The 22,746-nt window shown below is 45.6% G+C and overlaps 1 long non-coding RNA gene across 1 annotated transcript; it reads left to right on the top strand.

The window, feature by feature from the left end:
• Window positions 1-6,018: 6,018 nt before the first annotated feature.
• On the top strand, window positions 6,019-22,086 carry LOC127696260 (uncharacterized). Its single transcript, XR_007980208.1, has 3 exons — window positions 6,019-6,477; window positions 21,101-21,196; window positions 21,696-22,086. It is a non-coding gene; the product is annotated as an uncharacterized LOC127696260 (long non-coding RNA).
• Window positions 22,087-22,746: the final 660 nt, after the last annotated feature.

The raw sequence follows: 22,746 nt of genomic DNA, 5'->3' as shown, positions 1-22,746 counted from the left end.
TCATCTATTATTTCATGAGTAGAAGTGAAAGGAAACCAGAGGGACTTAGGTCTCTCTTTCCACCACGTGGGTCCCAGGGATGGAGTCAGGGCATAGGCTTAGTGGCAAGCACGTCTGCTGGCTGAATCATCTTGAGGGTCGTATATCAAATTCTTAAGAGGATCAGAGGAGCAGCCATCAATTTCACTAATCTGCACCTTGAAAGGCTTTGCCATGGCCACAGGTACAGCAGGGTTAAAAATCAAGCCATACGCTCCAGCAAGATGCTCGACCAGTAAAGGTGTTTGCTGTGCATCCTGGGAGAGGCCCAGAACCACACAAGGGTGGGAGGAGAGAACCCACCCAGCGCAGTCCTCTGGCCTCCACATGTGTGCCCCACCCCCATGTCATGTGTATGCGTGTGCTCAAGATAGAGACCACAGTAGAGAGATGGCTCAGTGGTTAAGAGCACTGACTCTTCCTCATCCAGAGGTCCTGAGTTCAATTCCCAGCAACCACATGGTGGCTCACAACCATCTGTAATGGGATCCGATGCCCTCTTCTGGTGTGTCTGAAGACAGCAAGAGTGTACTCATAATAAATAACTAAATCTTTAAAAAAAAATCAAGCAATAAGCAAAGGCTGGTTTTATTTATTATAACTTTTATAAGTTATTGTAGTTGGTAAATGTCATCCCAGCCACCACAGCAACATGAGTAACTCTAATGAGTAATGCTCCTGGCACCCCACCACTCACTGTAAAGTATGTTTAGGAAAAATTTTCAACAAGATCAAAATTCAATTAAGCTGTAAAAAACATGAAAGTAATTTAAGATGTCTGAATACATGGCATTTCAGACTCAAGCTGTGATCAGATATCACACCATGCATAGAAAATTACAAAGTAAAATTGTGCACAGAACACCATAGCTACTGTGCAAAACATCAAAGGCCTGACAGTGCTTCAGACCCTTCAACAGAGCCTGTTCTTTGTGGATAAACCCCATAGCCTCACCGTTCCTGGACACTTAGCCCATTCCTCAGCAACCCCAGCGAGGGTGGAGAGGAAGCCCACATCTGAATTCTATGTTAAGCAAAGGCATGTCCAGGGATAGAAAATTGCGAGGTAGACTCTTCTTTATTTTGTTAAAACTTGCATTTATTTTGGGGCCTTTGGAGGGAGGTACACCACAGTTTATGTGTAGAGGTCAGAGGACAACTTACAGGAATCAGTTCTCTTCTACGAGGTGGGTCCTGGGGACTGAACTCAGGTCTCCACACTTTGCATCAAGTACCTTAATCCCCTGAGCCATTTTATCAGCCCCAGATTTTCCTGATGAAGAGTATTCATGATGGTGCTTACAAAACTTAAGAGGAAAAGGATTCTAGTAAATTAAGAACAGAGAAGTTAATTGAATTAGTCAATGCATTGTCTACATACCACCATGACCTCCTCAAGGGTTTGTTTATAAATCATAACTAGCAGTAATAACCACATATGACAGGATAGGATGCTGGAGGAAGAAAGGCTTGCCAGGCTGGGAACTGAGGTGCCCTTCAGCAGGTAGAGGGTTAAACAAATTGTTCTTCTAAGTGGAGACACACCCCAAGGGTGATTCCTGTATTATTCCATTTAATAGCATCTTGTTCTGTTTTTGATTTATATACGATATTCTTAAAATAAAATTAACAAAAAGCAGACTCCTGGAGTTGGGAAGATTAGTCAGTGGGTAAGAATGTCCCCTTTGCAACCACAAAGACTTGAGTTTAAATACCCAGATCCCATTTATATAGCTAGGCGTGGCTATGGGAGTCTATAACCTCAGCACTGGGCCGGAGTGGGCAGATCTGGAGAATTTGCTGGCTAGCCAGTCTAGCCAAATGGTGAGCTTCCGGTTCGGCGAGAGACCTCATCTCAAGGCAATCAGATGGGGCGGGGCAGTAAGCATAACAGCCTGCTCTGGAGTACGACGTGGTCCTATTTGTATATTCACTTATATCACACACATGTGCACACGCACCCACATCAAACAATAACATCTCTCTCCTAAAACAAGCAATCAAAGTACTGCTTACAGGAGGAAAGGCAGCGATGGGAGCAAGATGAAATGGGCTGAGAAAGTGCAACGGGAGGGTTCAGGTGGGGGCACTATCTGTGTGTTGACTAGCAATGTGCATTTTTGTGTGTGTGTGATATTGTACTATTGATCTTTCATTGCATTTTACAGTTCTGGAAACTGAACCCAGAGCCACATGCCCTTCAACCATGTACACACCTCTCGCAGCCAACAGGAAGAGCTTGCCCAGGTTAGGAAGCTGCTCTTGGGCAGCCCTCCCTGGGATCGCTCCTCTATTTGGTCCATGTTTCCTGTCAGGATGGCCTCTACGTGAGGCTACAAAGGTTGAGTGGAAGGAAGTCCTGGCAGCAGATTTCAGCAAGTAGAGATCTAAAGCCAGACCTGTCTGTAGTGTGCTCAGCTTCATGCAATCCAGCTGTCTGCCTGCTGCCCTCAAAACCCCTGCTTCCCGGCAAAATGACAAGAAGAGACGTAATCAAATATGCATTTCCTGCCAACCACCTGGGACAGACAAGAAAAGAGGAACTGTAAAATTTCAACACCAAAACCATTGTGTATCCACGAGCCTCTTCCCTCCCCTCCCCTTCTCTCTGCCCCTTCCCTTTCCTCTTCCCCTCCTCTCCCTCCTTCCCTTCCCCTTTCCTCTTCCTCTTCCCTCCCACCGCCCCTTCTCTCTCCCTCTTCCCTCCCCTTTCCTTTCTCCCTTTCTTTCTCACGATCTCCTTTTCTTTCTAGCATCTCCTGTAGCTCAGGATATGTTCACAACCACTGTGTAATGAAGAAAGGCTTTAACCTTCTGATCCTCCTACCTCCTGGGTGCTGGGAAGGCAGGCAGGTCCTTGTCACCATATCTCGCTTATACTAAATTTTCTCCACACTTAGCAGCTCTGCCTCATTCTGCTGACCTTGGAGGCTATGCGGATCTTCAGGGGTCAAGTGCGATTGTTACTGAATGGATGAGGTGACACCTGTAGTCAAAGGACTCTCCTGTCACAGCATGGCAGGATAGAAGCTGTTCTGAGAACAACCTCCCGATGATGCTGACATCTTTTGTTTGCTGCCAGAGCATCCCCAGCCCTGCCTCCAACTCCTGGACTGGCTTCCTTATAGAAGCCGGGGTACCTCCTAATGGTGGGGGGGGAGGATGGACAGAGAGAAGGGGAAGAGAGAGGGGAGACAGGTAGAGAGAGGAAAAGAGGGAGAGATGGGGAGAGGGGGAGAGGGGTAGAAAGGGAGAGAGGAAGAGGGGGGGAGAAAAAGAGAGGGAGAGAGGGAGAGAGAAAAGAGGAAGAGAGGGGAATACGGGGGGGGGGAGAGAGATGGAGAAAGAGGAGAGGGAGAGAGATGGAGAGAGAGGAGAGGGAGAGAGATGGAGGGAGAGGAGAGGGAGAGAGATGGAGGGAGAGGAAGAGGAAAGAGAGGAAGAGAGGGAGAGAGAGAGGAAGAGAAGGAGAGAGAATTGATTTTTTTAGGTTTTGTTCAAAGCAACATAGTTACAATAAAGAGTCAAGTATACAGAATTGTATAACAAGTTGAAAAGGCCTTTCCTATAAGGCCCCTTGCCCCAGGTAACCCTTGTCACTGTTTGAAGCAGGATTCAGGACTCCATAGGTAGGATGAATACAATTTTATAAAACTAGGATCATATCCTGCATGTCGCTGTCTACGAAAAACAGTGTTTTTCACTTGAATAGAACAGTAGAAAAAAAAACAAAGCAAAATTCAGAATCATCAAACTGGTTGCTTTTCCAAGCCAAGATATAATTGTTCTTTAAAGATGAATTATTCTAGAATTAAGGCCAGTGACAGCTAAAAAAAAAATTCATTAGGAAAATTGATTTGCTATTTTTTTCAAACCTAGTTTCAATTTGAAGCAGTTCTCCATGTTTGCGCTTGTCACGGTGCCTCTCTGTGTAGACCTGGCTCTGTCCCTGATTCTTACGGCTTACCTCAGTTTTCTGCTGTTGTTGTTGTTGTCTTTGTTTTTCTAACTGTGCTTCTTGCTGCTTTGTTCTGCACTCCGAGTATCTGTGTTATCTCAGAATTGTGGATTGAATTGTATCTTTCTCCAGAGGGAGGGAAAGGGTGTGCTGTTCTCAAAGTCCTTCTTACTTGGAAATAAGATCTTTAAAGCGGTAATCAAATTAAAATGAGGTAATTTGAGTGGGCCCTATTATAAATAATATCATTAAAAGGGGACATCTGGACACAGGCTTGTAAGGAGCAAGAGGGTGCAGGCTGTGTTAGCATTCTCTCCAGGCTCCACCCCACTGTTACCTGGCAACAGTCAGGTGGGCCTGACTCACTGTAAAAGGAGCTGCTTGCTCCCCCCTGTGTGAGTGTGTGGTGTGTGTGTGTGTGTGTGTGTGTGTGCCTCTCTTTGCCTCTACTACCCTCTCAAGTCCCCTCCCCATTCCTGAATAAACTGCATTCTATACTATACCATCATGAGGCTGGTCCTTTGGCATGGGTCAGTGGTGGCACTCCCTTCCCCCACACCTGACTGCACATCCATCAGACTTATTCCCTCCCCCCTCTTTATCTTTTTATAAAACACTTTTGGTACAGTAACTCAGATTTAGCAGGTTGACATCCCCCCTGCTGGAGAACCATCACTTGCTAGCCCAAACTTCAGAAAACTGCCTCCCCCCACCTCTCCCCTCGGAAGCTATTGCTTCCATAGATAAATCCCTGAGCTTAGGTGGGGCACTTTCTCCAGTGAGTCCTGGATCAACATAGCCTCCAAGTTCACCACATAACCACCTGGTGACCTGGCCTGGCTGCCCATTTATATTTTGTTATTAAATTTCGTTCTTGGGATGCCAGTAGGAATGTTTTTAATAACTTTCACACCCAACGGGTTGGTCTTCGCGGCCTTGTCCCTACTAACTGGGGTGTTTCTAGGTCCAGTGCACAGTACCCAGCAAGCCACTAAACTGGCACTTTAAGAACCGCTCTCTCACTAGGGATCCTCTTCCCGCTCCCTCATTCTCTCACCATTTGCTCTGCTCTGGGTTCCCAGTGTGGGACACTGTTTGCTGAGATGCTGCACTTTCAAGGACACCTGGCCCTGCACTCTCTCATGTGTGCATGCACACTTTGTCGCTCTCCCTTTACCAAGGATTCTGTCCCGCACTGCTACCACCACCCCCGCCCAGCCGTTTTGTGACATGGGTGCGAGCTCTGCACCGTTGCAGGGCAAAACCCCCAAAAGTTTTCCGCTCTGCTCCTCCCTTGCTTTTGTTCAGGTGTCTCCCGCCCCAGCTCTCCTCCCTGCCTTGGCTCCAGCTCTGCCGCTGATGACTCTGCCCTGCACGCTTGCCACACACGCTGCCTCCTTTGATCCTGCCAGCTTCAGCGCCCCATGGCCACCCGCTTCGCTCATGACTTGCAGCTGGCCTGGCACCTGAGCGTGCCACAGCGCCGCCCTGACCCCTTGAATCTGTTGCAGCAGAAGGCAGGAGGTAGGGGAGGGGTGGGAACAAAGCCAGGGGCCCCACCCTACCCAGGACTGCTGCGGGCTCTCGGCCCCAGCCCACTCAAGGCCACCATCCTTGTTTGTTTAGGGACAGAGATCTCACACCACCTGGGGGGAATTGCTAGGAGACAGAAGCAGGGCTGGTGCTTCTGGCTGCTAGGAGGAAGCCCTGCCCCCCTTCCTGGGTACACAAGGCCTGATCTGCGTCTGTCCCTGTCTCCTGCTTCCTCTTCCTCCGGGCACCTCCTCCACCACCATCCAGCCATCCTGACCACCGATGCACGGGTGTACCTGTCTCCCAGAGCAGACATCTCCCCAGACCCCCTGTTCTCTGTTACATTCTCAGTTCTTTCCTGGGGGATCAGCGCTACTTGCGCATAGTATGAAGGCCTGAGCCTGTGTCACTCAGCACTCCCATGCCCCCCCCCCCCCCCCCCGTCCTGTTCCCACGGTCTACACCCCTGGCAGCACAGTTCGCCACTTTGTATCACCACAACCTCACACCACCGCTGTCAGCTTTCTGGTTTCTATCCATTCTGGTCCACATTAACGCTAAGCCACGGGTGCACTAGACACAGTGCACTAGACACAGTGTGTGTCTCTTCCTGTGTTTTTCTCTGCCAATACAACCTGTCAACGTTACTTAACAATTAAGATTTTCGTTCTATCCTGCCTTGACAAATAATGATTTTTCCTACTGCCACTAAGTTATAGTGTGCTCTACTGTCTAACTCAGATATGACCAATAGATACTGCTCTCAATCTTGTCAGAAGTCTGCTAATATATTAATATTCAAGCTTATGACAGACAGAGACTCCCAGAGTCTAACAGTTAACCCCTGAGGTCTCAGAAGATAATGGAGACAGCTACAAGAGACTATCTGGATTGTGGACAAAACTGGATACCCTGAGAGTCAAGTGCCTTATATTGCCCAAGTCAAGGTAAGTCATTTCTCATTTCACACGCATTTATTCCACAGAGAAAAAGCTCTTCATCTTCTGGGCTTGACTGACTTCTCCCAAGTTGCCATGGAGACCACAGGGACCTGGGAACTGTTTAGGTAGTGGACTATAAATGAACTCTGTCATCTTTAGTTAATACATGACTCCTAGATTATAATTTACTCTTCCCCAGATTTCTGACTACATTGACAGCCAAGGTAACTTTAGCTTGGCAGGTAGAAAACAGGTCTAGTTCCTTACCCCTAAGGTAATCCACCACTATATTTTCTCATTAATAAATTTGTTAACTAGCTAAGACTGCCAAATTTCTTACAGACTTCTTGATAAGTGATACACACAAGTTCAGATGTAAGCTTCCACAGATGCAATCTGTTACTTTCTTACCTAAACTCAGTTTCCAGTGAGTAAACACTTCATATTTCCTTTTCTTGCTACGTCATTGTTCTATTATTCCAGTTTTTATAAACTTGCCTAACCCTAATAAAATATTTCACAATTCAATCCAACTGTATAATTACAAATTAAACTTTAAGTTTTCTTTGATTGTCTTTTAACTAAATTTAAGGTGTTTCTTGTGCTGATTCTACACTATAAGTTATTATATTCAAATATACATTTTATTTCATTGTACTTTAACTTAAGGTGTTTCTCTTGCCATATATATGATCAACTATTTATAAGGGCAAGGTTTTAAGTTTTCTTTGTCTCTCAATTATAAACTTAAAATTGTTTCTCATTATGTAGATTCAATCTTCTAGACAGAAGGAAAAAGCCCTTCTTATTACTTCTGTTCTATGAAAGGCTCATCTTAAAGACTGTTCATGTTGTTAACACATGTTGTTGTCTCTTTTGTAAACTTATAAGCTGCAGGAAAACCACTCAGATCTACCTCTCATGGACCAAATAGACTCCATCCAGATAAGTTCATCTGCTAATCAATAGCCAAAAGTTCCCACTCACTACCTATTCCAGAGGGTGGGAGTCCTCTCTGTTCCGGGAATTGGGACTCACCTCTCCCCAACCACCAAGAATGTATTTTTAAATGCACACCTAAACTTCCAAATGTACACCTAAGAAAAAAAATTTCTCCCAAATGTATTTAACCTTCTCTCCCTCTCTCTCTCTCTCTTTCTCTCTCTCTGTGTATATATATATATATATATGTGTGTGTGTGTGTGTGTATGTGTGTGTGTACACATATATACCTATACATGGTGCGCACGCGCGTGCACTTCAACATCTTGTCAAGTCCAGGAATTTACTACACCCAGGACTCCAGAGAAGCAACCCCCAGATGCTCCAATCTCCTCTCACAGGCACAGATGGTTCTACTGAACCTGTTATTACTGCTCTATCCACAGATGGTTCCACAGACCCTGGGGCAGCAAGAAAACAGCCAGCTCTCCTAAGACTGGATCATCATTCCCATACCTATTTTCTTAGGTTTCCTAGGGACACATTGACCCAAGTCAGCAGACAGTAGTTAGAGATTGTGATGACCCTACTCCTGCTCCACCATCGCCCCTTTCTAATTTTTCTTTTTTAATTAAGCCAAAATGGGGACATGTTAGCATTTAGTCTAGGCTCCACCCCAGTTACCTGGCAACAGCCAAGTGTTCCTGACTCACTATAAAAAGAGCCGCTTTCCCCTCTTCTCTCTCTTGCCTTCTTGCTCTCCCTCTGTCCTCTTGTCTGCTCCACCTCTCTCCCTAGTCCTCTCCCCCCTCTAAAAAATAATGTTCCTATTTTTATAAAGCACAGCATTCTAAAAACAGGGGGTCTCCTGATGCAATCAAAGAGCCCTCAGGAGTCGGAAGAGGCATAAGGCCCTTCCCAGAGCCTTCTAAGGGAGCACAGCTCTGCCCACACCCTGACTCACACTTCTAGGGAGCACGGCTCTGCCCACACCCTGACTCACACTTCTAGGGAGCACGGCTCTGCCCACACCCTGACTCATACTTCTAGGGAGCACGGCTCTGCCCACACCCTGACTCACACTTCTAGGGAGCACGGCTCTGCCCACACCCTGACTCACACTTCTAGGGCCATGACCGGCACAGTACATTTGTGTTGTTTCGAGTTATTGTGACTTGATATGAAATGTTCCCCTGGGGCTCATGTGAGCACTGACCCCCTGGCTGGTTATACTGACTTGGAAGACTGTAGAGCCTGTAGGAAGGAGGCTTTGATTGATGGAAGTGATTACTGGGGCTGGGCTTGTAGACAAGCTCCACTGCGGATCTCCTTTCAGTGTCCGGGTTTGCTGTGATATGAGCCATTTTTCTTATCTTTGGCATTGCATAACTTCAATAGGAATATATCGGTATTGAATTTCTTATGCAAACTTTCTTAAAATAAATAGGAGTTTTTGATTAGCAGATTCAAATCATCTTTATTTCAGGAAAGCTTTCTCATGTTTATTCTTTAAATTATTGTATTTGTCTTGAGCAAGGAGGTAGAACATGCATAGTTAATATAACAAAAGTTTTATTTTGTTGTGCTGAGGGTCATCACACAAGGTTCACACTCTACATTCCTACCTACAGTCCTAAGACTAGCTTCCCAAGCTGCTCACCTGTGGGACAGATCTTAGCTGGTTAGGTCCAGACTCTAACAGAAGTCTCTGAATCGAGGGTCAGGATCCTGGGGGAGACTCTCCATCCACAGGGCTCATCTAGGTGCTGTCTCTCCAGATGTGTAGAGCAGAGCATTGCTCTTAGTCTCTATTTATGCACTGTCCAGTGGGAGCCTATGTCTGGTTCTCCTGAGCGAGGGATGTCTCTAGGTTCTGGCTGCCAGCCCCAGCTATAGTGGGCTTCCTGACTAAGCTGTCTCTCCAGGTCTGAAAGACATTTTTTACTATACTCATACAGCATTAGTTTCTCCAGGCTCACCAGTGAGTCTTGGGACTGTTGTTTCCTGCTGTGTGATTTCCTAGTCTGCTGGCCATGCGCTGAGTCAGTGTTGTTTGTATCCTGTGTTCAGCTGGAATCAGTACATTCCAGCCATACATGGATGGTTTCCCTGTTTTTATCCTAGCTTTCTTTCCACCTTTTTCTGCCCTCCAAGAACTTGTCTTTAATTTCTTATGTTTTGTCTTTGGGATTATTTTCTAGAAAGAGTGTTGTATGAAAAGTTGTTAACAACACAGTAAGTATCTTAAACATCTCTTCCATAGGTAATTCCTTCTCTGTGGTTGATTATTTTTAATTGGAGTGTGTGTGTGTGTGTGTGTGTGTGTGTGTGTGTGTGTGTCCTTCACTTCCAGGCTTACATCCTGAGTGAATCTTTTGATTTATTGTGTACCTTCTTCAGTGGGCCCTCCTGACAGGTGAAACACCAGTGCGCAGTGTGGAGGAGGGGGTGAGATGGGAGACAATCTGGGCTCTCCTTCAGCTTTCGTAAGCTTCATTGTCTCCATTGACATCCTGGTTGCTGTTTCCTTTGCTTTGGGGATCACCCCTACGCTGTTCAGTGTCTAGAAAGCCTGTGTGACCTAGATTCACACTCCCTCCTGCAGCCCAGTCTCACATACCCCTGTTTGGGATGGGGGGTCAGCAAGTGATTCTGGAAGCCTCCTTTCCCTGATGATCTCTACAGGATTCTCGGTCTTTGGGGGGTGGGGTGGGCCTGTGTTACCACAACATCTAGATGGAGACAAAGCATCATTATCTAAGCGTCAGGCTGTATCGGTCTGACCTTATCCTAGGTCTAGGAAAGCAGCTGCCAACTCTGGCCCCTTCGAGTTCCCACCTGTGGTACCCAGCAGGCTTGTTTCTGGGGTGCTTGTGGGGACTCAAGCAGTTTCTCGATCTCACTGAAAATAGAGCCACCACATTTTTCATTTCTTCTACTGTAGTCTGTGGTTTTCATAACAGGAGAAGGAAGCATATATTTTAACAGGAAGTATTTTGTTTTCAAAAGGTCCTCTAGTGTTATATAATAGTCAATTTATAGCTTGGGGAATTTGCCTTTTACTATATTTATACACAAATGTACTATAAATTATAAATAGGAACATGGTCTATTTTCCATTAGTTTATTTTCTATTTCTCATAACTTAGTGATGGCATAGGGGGCTGGAGCTGGAAATCGAGCCTGGGCCCTTATGGACGCAGATTCTGCCTCTAAGCTTAGTTTTAAAATATCCCTAGCTCCTAACTTAGATGTAAAAGTGTCCTGATTCACATCATGAGCAACATTCTTTGGATTCAATTTCTTTTCAAACTAAAGATATCTTTATTACCTTTTAGTTAGAAAACAGTGCTCACCATAAACCATTAAACAATGCTAAAAGAGAAAATCACCTGAAATCCTGTCGTCTTTATAAATCTGCTGTGAGGCTTATGCAGTTACCTTGTGGGTTATTTTCTACTCGTAAACGAATGCATCTGTGAGTAGGCACAGTGGGAATGCACAGGCAGGGTTGTAAAGTTTTCTTATGTGCTTCTGTATTCATGCAGCACCTAAATAGAGATTTCCACCTCCCTCTCACCTCCCTCTGTTCTTCCGGGAAAGCAAAAAAGCTCATATTTCTGGGACGTTTTCTATTGATTACATGAATAACTATAAATGCATAGGCTTTTAAAAACACTAATTAGCAATGGCAATGACTGAAATGTTCATTCCATGTTTTTTTTTTTTTTTGTAGTTGCTATATGAAAGGAACCTTATTTTTATTTAAAAGTTCTTATCAGTTTAAAGGAATCCTGTTACCTTTTGAATACCCATTGAATCATATATCCACCTGCTTTACCCAACTGTTTTATGTTTTACCAGTTTTTGTGAATTATGGTTCATGCTTATGGATTTCTTTCTTTGGTTATTTGAGACAGGGTCTCACCTCGCTGCTCTGGCTGCCTTGGAATGACTCACTGTGTAGAACACATCGGCCTTGACCTTGCAATGGTCTTCCTGCCTCTGTCTCCCAAATTCTGGCAGTACACCACTACACCCTGCTTTTTCTTCAGGCTTTGTTGTTTGTTTGCGTTTTATTTTAGTTTATTTTGAGACAGGGTCTAACAATGTAGTCTTGGCTGTTCCAGAACTCACTGTACAGACCAGGCAGGACTGGAACTCACAGAAATCCACCAGGCTCACCTCTTATGTGCTGTGATTAGACATTTCATGGACTTCAAACTTCAAATCTTCTAATACTTCAAACTCACCATGTAGCCAAGAATGACTTTGAACTCTTGAGCTGCCTGTCCCCACCTTTCAAATGCTGGGACTATAGGCGTGTGTTACCATGCTGACTTGCTTTTGTTTTTTCCTAAGTTCTTGATTATGTTTGTAGCGTATATTTGTGTATTTAGAGCAACAGCTCTCCAGCCCCATTTTAAGCAAGGGAGGCAATGTAGAGAAAGAGTTCTTAATTTTCCAAGTCCTAAGGCATTTGCTGTGGCTACATCTAAAAAAAAATAGGTGAATATGTGTGTGGGTGTGTGTGGGTGTATGTAAGATTTATAATCTATAGGGTATATATAATGCATATGATATATATAATATTTATATATACACATACAACTATATATAAAACATATATATCCCTGACTTAACACTTCCATATAATGATACAAATCAAGACATTATTGGATAAAGACAGATGGATATCTCTGCAGCCAAGGTCATTGATATTTGGTGGAGCTTTCAAGTCACTCTGCTAGAGAAAGGATACTCTTTCAGCAAAGGGTGCTGGAAAGAGCAATTCATATGCAGTTCATATGCAAGAACAAAACTGAAAAAGATCTTGCTGTTTACCCCACAGTATATATAAAATGAAGATGTCAGGACTGCCATAGACTGACTGTAGGAGACAGAGGAGACCCAACAGCTGGAGGCAAATAGTTACAGAGTTAGGTCCTAGAGCAGAAGTGCATTAAGAAGAACTATGATAAATTTTATTTATTTATTTAATATATGTGTGAACTCAGGTAATAAGGCTTATTGGCAAGTGCCTTACCTGATGAACCATATAGCTGTTTCCCAGACTGGTAGATTTAAGTAGGGTCCATAGCTTAGTAAATTTTCTAGTTTTTTGTGTTAACTAGATTAGCCTCAAACTCATGATATTTCTCTCTCTGAAGTAACAGGCACGGTCCACCAAACTTCCTGGATTCTACTACTACTACTACTACTACTACAACTAATAATAATAATAATAATAGGGTTTCAGTCATTAGGGATATGCAAATAAAGCCTATGCTTTCCACAGCATATCCAATACTGACAAAGATGTGAACAGGAATTGGAGGGCCTGCAACACAGACCAGTGACTTTGGAAAACAAAGCCTTTGGCTCAGGACTGAATAGTTGGTGCAGTAGTTAAAAGCACTTGCCGCTCTTGTAGAAGAGCCAGGTTCAGTTCTCAGCACACATGTGGTGACTCACGATGGTCTAAGGGCTCTAGGGGATCCAGTGACCTCTTCTGGCCTCCTCAGGCACTGCATACACATGACGCAATACGTTCTTGCAGGTAAAACACTCATACACATAAAATAAAAACAATTGCTTTAAAAAGATGTTAATTTTATTGTATGTATATGTGTGTGTGCCTGTGTTGCAATGGTTTTTTGGCTGTACTGCTTTGAGCTCCTGGGGAATTACAAGCTATCTTGGATCCATGAATGGAAAACATAGACACATGCCAATTAATCTTAAAATGCATTGGCTAACTCAATGACTGGGCACTCCTAAACCTTCCCCTGCTACCCCAGGCCCAATCAGGGAAGTGGCCAGTAGCCACTTACCTGAAAACTCACATGGCTGGTTGACTTTAGCTTCTACCGCTACTGAGTCTCCTTCTTCTCCCCCCAGTCCCGGTGATTCTCTCTGCGTCACACCCACACAACTCTTAGAGTCCCACCCGGTACCAAGACATTGGCCTCTGGCATCTTTACTGATAGATCAAAACCAATTTGGGACAAGCACCTTCAGCATCAGCACACACAGATTCTTGATTAAGTCAAAGCATCAGAACCACCCCTCTCCCGGCCTGAGTGTATGTTTTTGCACCATGTGTATGCGAGAGCCCACTAAGGTCAGATGAGACATTGAATCCCCTGGAACTGGACTTACAGGCAGTTGTGAGCTGACATGCGGGTGCTGAGAACTGAACCTGGGTCTTCTGTAGGAGCAGCAAGTGCTTTTAACTACGGAGTCATCTTTCCAGCTCCTAAAATAGAAATAGAAAGGAAATATTTTTTAAAAAGCCAGAAAGGAAACAGGGTTTTCAGTTCTTTTGAAGATAAACTTGTACTCACCATTGGCTCTGCTTCTACCTAGCTGTACTGGCTGGTTTTGTGTGTCAACTTGACACAGGCTGGAGTTATCACAGAGAAAGGAGCTTCAGTTGGGGAAGTGCCTCCATGAGATCCAGCTGTGGGGTATTTTCTCAATTAGTGATCAAGTGGGGAGGGCCCCTTGTGGGTGGTTCCACCTTTGGGCTGGTGCTCTTGGCTTCTATAAGAGAGCAGGCTAAGCAAGCCAGGGGAAGCAAGCCAGTAAGAAACATCCCTCCATGGCCTCTGCATCAGCTCCTGCTTCCTGACCTGCTTGAGTTCCAGCCCTGACTCCCTTTAGTGATGAACTGCAATGTGGAAGTGTAAAGCTGAATAAACCCTTTCCTCCCCAACCTGCTTCTTGGCCATGATGTTTGTGAAGGAATAGAAACCCTGACTAGGACACTAGCGAACAGAAATGGCAGCATTTGAACAAAGACTTGCGCACAAATGCCCGCTGCCTCTGTATTTCTAACATCCTCCGGTGGGGAACAATCCACGGGGGCGGGAATGGTTAAAAACAAAAATTTATGATTATATCATGGAACACTGGCTATAAAAAATGCATGATACTCTCTCTACCTGTCGCTAACATGCGATTTATTACTCTCATGTGTAGAAGGCTGTAAAGTATAAAAATTGTAAACTGCTCTATAGTGCTCAGTCAGTGCTCCCTGGTGACATTGGGAGTTGGGAGGGGGAAGATGGATGATGAAGGGGTGGGGGCAGGGGAAGCTCAGGGAGTGATGGGTGTATGCATGGCTGTGGTGCTGATTTCACAGGGGAATATTATACACATATCAAAAGTAACCAAATTGTACACTTTAAATGTTGTAGCATTGTTTTGAGCTGTACAAAAAGGAAGTAAAAAGATAAAGAACCCCTTCACCTCCCACCACCTGCTTGTTGCAAAGTCCCCTGGATCCAGCAACTGTGGTTTCTTGGTAGGTCTGGTTGGGGTCGATAATTTACACTGCTAAGATCTCTAGAAGATATGGACAGTGTGTCCCACACACTGAAGACCATTGGTGTACAGGATGTGGCAAACAGCTCTGTGATGAGTTTCTTCTGTCTGTGTGGCACCCCAATACTTGCCTTCCCATGAAGGACTCACATACTGTAGAGCGAGTGTCCACCTTCCACCCAAGGCTATGGTTCTGCTATTTCCTGTTTGCTGGCCATTCACTGGGTGTCTGTGGCTCAAAGTTGGCCAGATACTGCTGCTTCAACGCTCACTGTAGGTGGCTGTGTAGGTGTTCAGACCTACAGGGTCTTGGGGTGTCCTGCAGAGCAGGCAGGTGTAATGGTCAACCGCAGTGGACTCATTGTTCCCTGTTGATGTGACCTCTGGAAGGGTGAGGTTAGCAGTTCCCCAGACATCATTGTGGCCCTTCTTCTTTTCTCCTGGTCCCACTACTGACACCGTGAGCTGTTGCTAGATTACCTGTCAGGAGCTGACTCCTGTGCCCAGAATAGTGTATGTTGAAGTCCCAAGTCTCAATTCTTAAGAATGTGACCTTGGAAACAAGGCCATTGCAGATTAGATTGGACTCAGAGATCCGGAAGATTCCTGAGTTCTGAATGTGCTATTTCAACAACTCGTTCTATAGTATTTTAGTAGAGTGGCCTAATGGAGCCATTTGGAATGCTTGGCTTCTGGGGATCCAGGATTCAGCTGCTGTGCACAAGATGCCCCTGTTGATATGGAGCTAGTGCACACAAGGAACAGTAGAAAGCTGTCTATTGTGGAACAGGAGGATGAGGCCTCCCCATAGCTGCAGGTGCCCCTGAGCTTGTAGGGGAAGAAGGAACTGGCCTATTGGTCTTGCTATGCTCCTGTCTTAAATGACTGTGTATGCTTTGTATAAAGGTAAACACATGTTTTTAAGACACTCTAGTTGGTTATTATATCTCAATTTCTTTTTTAAATATGAGAAATGGCTTCTTCATCCTCTGTAGAAGCTTTCTCGTTGCCATTTTAAAATTCAGCGATGGGGGTGATATCTCATGACTATTGTTAACCCCTTCAGTCATTCTCTCTGTTCTTGGATCGTTGCATCCTGGCATGTGACATCCATCTTGTGTATTCTGGCATGAGGTCTGGGAGTGGCTTATTATTCACATATGTAAGGACTCCCCAGATCAGTGGTTTTTAATCTTTTAAAAATACTGCCTCTCTAACAAGCCTTTCCTTCTTTTCTTTTTCTTCCCCTCCTACCTCCTGGTATTTTTGAGGCAGGATTTCATATAACCAGACATTAAAATAATTATGTAGCTAAGGTTGGTCTTGAACTCCTAACCTTCCCACTCCAGGCTGGAATTACAGGTATGTACCTCAAATCCAGCTCCTCAATAGGTCCTTAGTCTCAGTTGTTCCTCAATTTAGTTTCTCCTCTCTCTCTCTCTCTCTCTCTCTCTCTCTCTCTCTCTCTCCACAGAGAGAGCGTGTGTGTGTGTGTGTGTGTGTGTATGTGTGTGTGAGTAAGAAGCCTGCATGCACCCTTGGAAGCTGGAAGAGGTCTCTGGATCCCCAGAAGGCAAAGTTGCCCTGTGGATTCTGGGAACTGAGCCCAGGTGCACTGTATTTAGTTTGAACAACTCAGAGATGCTACATTGTATCTGTGTGCTGTATGTACAGCTCCCCTGTCTATACACATTGAGTGTTTTAGCCCCTTCAAAAGCCAAATTTGACTCCTTGTGTGAGTTATCTCTCTATGGAGAACATGTGGCTTAGAATAATCTTTATTTGTGTATTCCTGTTATTAATCTACAGGGTCAAGACATAATTTACATTTTAGAATGAACTGTTTGACAGGCCATACCTTTTAAGGTTTCTATTCATAGAAATGTATAGATTTAAGCAAAGAAGAATCTGTTTCTTGGCTCCTCTCTGGCCACCCTCTAAAATGCACCAACCTTTGACCTTTGACTTCCTAGTGAGGTCATCTCCAGAGCCTTCTGGTTCCTGCTCACCGCCTCTCCAGAACTTCGCCCAAGTTGTTCCCCTCTCTGGCCAACCAGGGCAGCAATGAACTACTGTCTCTGTTTCCACAAGCACACGCCCCCACCCCAGCTCTCTCCACCCCTCATAGATATCTCTCAGCTCTTGATTTGGCCTCTAAGTCTGTCCCAGCCTCAAAGAGAACTTTAGAGACACAATGGGTGCTATCTTGCACTATGTGAGAGTTTCATCAGTGCATGGCAGTGAGCCCCATGCTCTCACATGTCACTTGCTAAGTCGCCAAGATGATCACAGTCGGTTCTAAAAGAGGACATAGGATGTGGAATAAAATCACAGCAAAACGAATAAAAATAAACCAACTACTTGGAAATTTAAAAGCACTCACAGAATCAACAAGTGATTTGGGAAGGAAAGCCAGTGCAGAGAAGTTTACTCAGAAAACAGTGATGGTTACAACGTGCTGCCACAGCCTCAGAATGTCTGCAGAACTGCACTCTAAGGAAATTGTATGATTTGAACTTTTCCTCTTTTTTGTTAGTTAATAAAAAATATTTTAGAAAGCATTCACTTTGTGGTATTGGGAAAATAATGAGCCAACAATCCAAAGCAGAAGGCAGGGTTAAACCTTGGCAAAGAGGGTGACTCTGAAAGAGAAAAACAGGTTAAGTAGCCTCAATAAAGAGATCCAAGTGTTAAATATTTGTAAAGTAAATCCACAATTCAATAAAATTAAAATTCAGTAAGAAGATGCCCATGGATACATTGAAAATCAGAAAGTAAAATAGAAAAGTAACGTTTGAACACAGTGAAAAGATCAAAATTTTTACAATATAAAAGTCTGAAGTTAATAAATTTGGAGAGAGAGAAGTTTGGAAAGTTATTCAGCTAAAAGTTTCCAGAGAAGGAAATGTGCGTTTAGTGGCCAGGCTGGACGTCAGGACCCCTGGCTGGGCCAGGAGCCTGCTCTGAACTTACAGTGTAGCAACGGAAACAGACCTGTGTGAGGTGAGAACCTCCAGGGACCCTGGAGAACCCTCTGACACAACCCTCAGAACTGAGCATTCTGGGACACTGAGTCCTCGCTGTGCAGTAGGAACCTTGCTGAGGTGATCAGGGGACCTTCTGAGTGACTGGTGACTCTGGAAATCACCTCTGCCTTCCTTCTGTTCAAAACTATTTGCTTGGTTCTTTGATGTTTGTCTTTGCATGCCTCTGTGTGTGTGTGTGTGTGTGTGTGTGTGTGTGTGTACTGGGTGTCTTTTTCTCATGAACTGTCTACTTTGTGTTTTGAGAACAGTGACTCTCTCTAGGACTTGAGTACCACAGGCTAGGCTAGATAGCCAGCAAGCCCCAGGGAAGCATGGCTCTCTAACACAGAATCCAAGCCTGTGGACACACCCGGCCCTTTTATGTGGAATCTGTGGCCCGATTCAGGCCCTTGTTCTTACATAAACAGGCAGAGATGTAGAAGATACAGAGAGTGTGACTCTCTCTAGAGATCCCCAAATTTAGTAGGACTTGAATTACCTGTAGACAGCAGGAGTCCGGAGCAAACAGAGTCCCACATCTTGGGTTTATTCTCTCTGGCAAAATGCTCCTGCAGGAAGGGTACTCAGGGCTGTCATGGCTTCCAGAGCCTGATTCCCAGCATGCTTCATGCTTTCATTACTGTTAGTCTCAGGGATGGCGGCCAGTGCTTGGCTGCCATGTCTACCCTCGTGGGACAGAAAAGGCAGGGAAAGCCCTATAAATAATCTCTTTGTAGACATCATCTGGATACCCAGTGTTGGGTCACATGACCAACCTCAGTTGTAGAGAAACCAAGGAGGTGCTATCTTTTTGGTGGGTACATTGCCACCACAAACAGAATCAGATTCTGTCACATTCCCCAATAGAGCTCCTCCACGATCCGCTAGGCTGTTCCCAATGCAGGCACAATGTGGGCCTTCAAAGAGATCACAGACTTAGGGAGCCGGCGTTAAGCTGAGTTGCTGTCCCTTCTGAGCTGGCCTGACCAGACATAAATAGCAACCACAGTGTGCTGGACATGTAGCCCCACCTCCTACAGAGTGAGCATTGACCATTCCTGAAAACGTAGTCAAGGGATGGAAGGTTTAAATCAAGTGAGCCTTCCCCAAGCCATACCCAAGGCAGCCATGGCAGCCACTGGCCTGCCTGGGCCGGATTGCTGCTCCCATGTTATTCTGCACGGCTCAGCTTCACTGCCTTTCCCTGTTTTGGGGGTGGGGTAGGGGTGTCTGGGAGTGGGACGTGAAGGTAGCTTGGTTCCTGCTTGAGCTAAGGCTCGAAAGCCCGGAGACCCTAAAGGGACGGACGGTAGGTCCCTTGGCACTAGCCTCAGCCCCCATAGATTTGTGGCATCAGTCATGTAAGGGCAACACCCCAAGCCTCTCCATATGTAGCGAACATGACCTGTGGTCATGTAGTCCCAAGACAAATCTCCACACTAATGAGGTACCCAGAGGCCCGGAGGCTTAGCCAATAAGCTTTCCTTCCCAGACACTCTTCCTTGCAAAACCGTACCCACTTCTCCCGCCCACCCTGAGAAGTGGAGGACGGTTTTACTCATCCACTTTCCGCCACGACAATAAATGTCTTAAAACTATGGCCTCTTTCTTTTCACTGGGATCTGCTGTGGGGAGCATGGAGGCCTTTGCCTATAGAGTGGCTGTCTAATCTCCGGTAGAAGGCTACCCTGAGCTCCCAGACATGGCCACCTCCAAGCCCAAGCCCAAGTCCAGGCCAAGGACTCTCCCGGAGGGACCGGCCAGAAGTGCCCCCTTCATACCCTGGCCCCAGGATAGATCCAGCCCGAGGGGCCCCACTCAGTTCTCAGCTCTTCCACGGCTCCCAGAGGCCCCTGGATGTCTGCGAATCTGAGAACCAAACAGCCCTGGCCTCGTCGAAGGCCTGGGGACCCCTAAACCACCTCGAGCTGTCCTGTACTTCAGTCCGTGCTTCCCCACCCCCAGAGCAGTGTCCCAGGGCTTCCCTACAGCAGCCGAGTTCTGTGGCCAAGCAGATGGGGGACCCATGACCCTACAGTTGCGGGCATGGAGGTTGTGCCTGCCTGATTTTTCTTAGTCTGCTCTACCGTGTTGGCTTAGATGGGGTTGAACAATGGACATTTATTTCTCCCAGTCTGTGAAGACCAACATCAAGGTACTGGCAAATGTGGGAATTTGTGGAGGGTCCCACTTCCTGGCTGATGTGGGGTTGTGTAGGGTCCCACTTCCTGGCTGATGTGGGATTGTGTAGGGTCCCACTTCCTGGCTGATGTGGGGTTGTGGAGGGTCCCACTTCCTGGCTGATGTGGGGTTGTGGAGGGTCCCACTTCCTGGCTTGTCAACAACTACTTGCTTGCTATGCATGTTTATGTGGCATGCTCATAAAGAGAGATCTCTTTCTCTTTCTTTTCCTCTTAATAAGGCCACCAAACCCAACATGAGAATCCTACCCATGTGTACCCAAGTAAACCCAATTTCCCCTAAAAGGCCCCATCTCCAAATGGCATCACGTGAGGACTAGGGAGGGCTTCCATAGGAAGGTGGTGGGAGGCACAAGGCATCGAGCCTGCAGCATTAGCTTACTGACCTGTGAGGGAAGGGGCGGCTCCATGATGCACTACTTCATATAGTCAGGCGTTTTCTAATTCTGTGCAGGATGGATGTGTACTCAGCTAAACACAAACAAGCAAACATCTTACAGCCGTGAGGTGTGGCCGAGGCCTCATGAGACCTGAAAGGGAGGAAGATATTGGGTGGGGTTTCCTGAGATGCTGTTGCTTGTGAGTTCTTTCAACACTTCGCTTGTGCCTAGAAAGCAAACTCAATGCTTGGGAACATTGAGAAATGAGACTCATGTTGTGAAACGAGACGAAGGACAACAGAGCTCAAGGATCTGAGCCCCTGCTGTCCTCTGCTGGCCACCCTCCCCTGGAGACCCCTGCCCCACTTCCTGTGATGCAGGAGAGACACTTCAGACTACCTTCTGTGTTTGGGTTTCTGTTACCCTGCAGACGAATTCTAGCTGAAATGAGGAAGGGACATTTCTTACTATGGGGTCCAGCAAGATGGCTCAGTGCTTGCCTTACAAGTTTGGAACAATAGACGTTTGATCCCAAGATGGAAAGAGAGAACTAGGTTCTGAACTTTGACCTCTGACCTCCATACATTCTCCATGGCACTTGCACACACACACACACACACACACACACACACAGACAGACACACACACACATGCCTTACATTCACACTAACAAAAAGTTCTGACTATTTTTTTCTTCTGAAATGTAAACTTCCTTGCATTTGTACCCCACCTTGCCTTTCTCAACCCTAAGGATGAGCCCAAGGCCTTGAGCATGCTGGGAAACTGCTGTACCACGGCGCTACCTGCCCCTCCAGGCGACTGTGTGCATTTTGCAGCTGTATTCAAGGTGGTATATGTTTAAAGTTCTTAACACTTATTGTCAATAATAATGTACTTTCCATTGCATGATCTTTTAAAATTCATTTGAATATGTTTATCCTTTATTGGGTAGATAGGGAAACACCCTTTCTCCTCCTAGAAGAGAACTGATTGTTATTATTCGGGGCTAAATATAGAAAAAAATAGTCTGTTGTCTGTTTTAGGATAATTGTGTGTTAGTGCTGAAAATGAAAATGAAAATGAAAAACAAGATAGGAATAAGCAAAAGAAACAATAGAAAAAGATGTCAAAAAATAAAAATTAAAATAAAATATAAAATCAGGAAATGATTAACAAAGTAACAAATATTGTAAAAATTGTTCTGCTAAATATATATGCCCCCAGTTCAGACAAACATACACCCCCAGTTCAGATGAACATATGCGCCTAGTTCAGAGTGAACTCTTTCATGAAACTTGCGATCTGTTACAAGGAGCTTTACCCAGGATCTTTTCTCTTTTGTAAAGGACGGGCCCAGCATGTCAGAGTTCTGGCCCTGTGTGAGCTGTGCAGAGAGCCCGGTGACACATCCTGGACTGAGTAGATGGCTCAGCAGGTGAAGGCACAAGCTTTGCAGGATGCAACCCTGACAACTGGGTTTGAATGTGGACACACACGCGGAGGGAGAGAACTGACTCTGGCCTCCACACACGAACACAGCAACCCAGCCAAAAAAATGAATACGGTTAAACAAGCAACCTTAAGAGTTCCTGACTTTACAAAGGAAATGATGAATCTGGCCTTTGCTTTAAGATAACAGGGACCAGAGAAGTGGGTGGGCACAATGAGAAAATGGGCTCATGTGGATCACGTTGAAACATGGGGACCAGGTACCAAGAGGTTCCTTACATGCCCTACTTATTTTTAAACACATCTTACATTTTCTATAACACTACTTTTAAAAGAGAACTTCTAAATAAAGCTTCGATGGGGTTTTTGTGAAGGGTCCAAAAACATTAGGCCAGATCCCCACATTGCCATCACCAGCTGAGGGGTGCTCCGGGCAGGCCTGGCCGGGTGTCCACAGGCTGCGGCCTGACTTGCCCTTGACCCTGCGTGTACCTGCCTTAGCCCTCCTGACAGAGCCGTCCCTGCTTCTCACGCCCTCCATCACTCAGTTGGCTGTGGTTGTACACGCAGGGCTGGGCAAAGGGAGCTGCCTGCTCTTCATTCCCTATGGACGGCGCTTTCCTTCTAGACCCTTTTCTATACTCTAAACCCTTTTGGTTCCAGTCCAGGATTTTGAAACTCAAGAGCTAGAAAGAACCATACTTCCCAAGTCCTGTTTCTGCCACTGTAATGATTCCCAGAAGGCAATGAGAACAGGACACACTGACTCCATTGTGTACATACGTGTGATCTAATAAGTCACGAGTATGAGTTTGCTGACAGGAGAACAGGCAGCAAATATGGAGGGGTGGAGCCCATGGCACGTCCCCTTTATGACAGAGTGTTGACCAGCCCAATCCTGTGCAGGTAATCAATCACAGCTGCTGTGAGTTCAAAAAAGCCACATCT

The sequence above is a fragment of the Apodemus sylvaticus genome, chromosome 11 (genome assembly GCF_947179515.1).
Source record: "Apodemus sylvaticus chromosome 11, mApoSyl1.1, whole genome shotgun sequence".
NCBI lineage: Eukaryota > Metazoa > Chordata > Mammalia > Rodentia > Muridae > Apodemus > Apodemus sylvaticus.
This window is presented reverse-complemented; position numbering and strand designations above follow the sequence as displayed.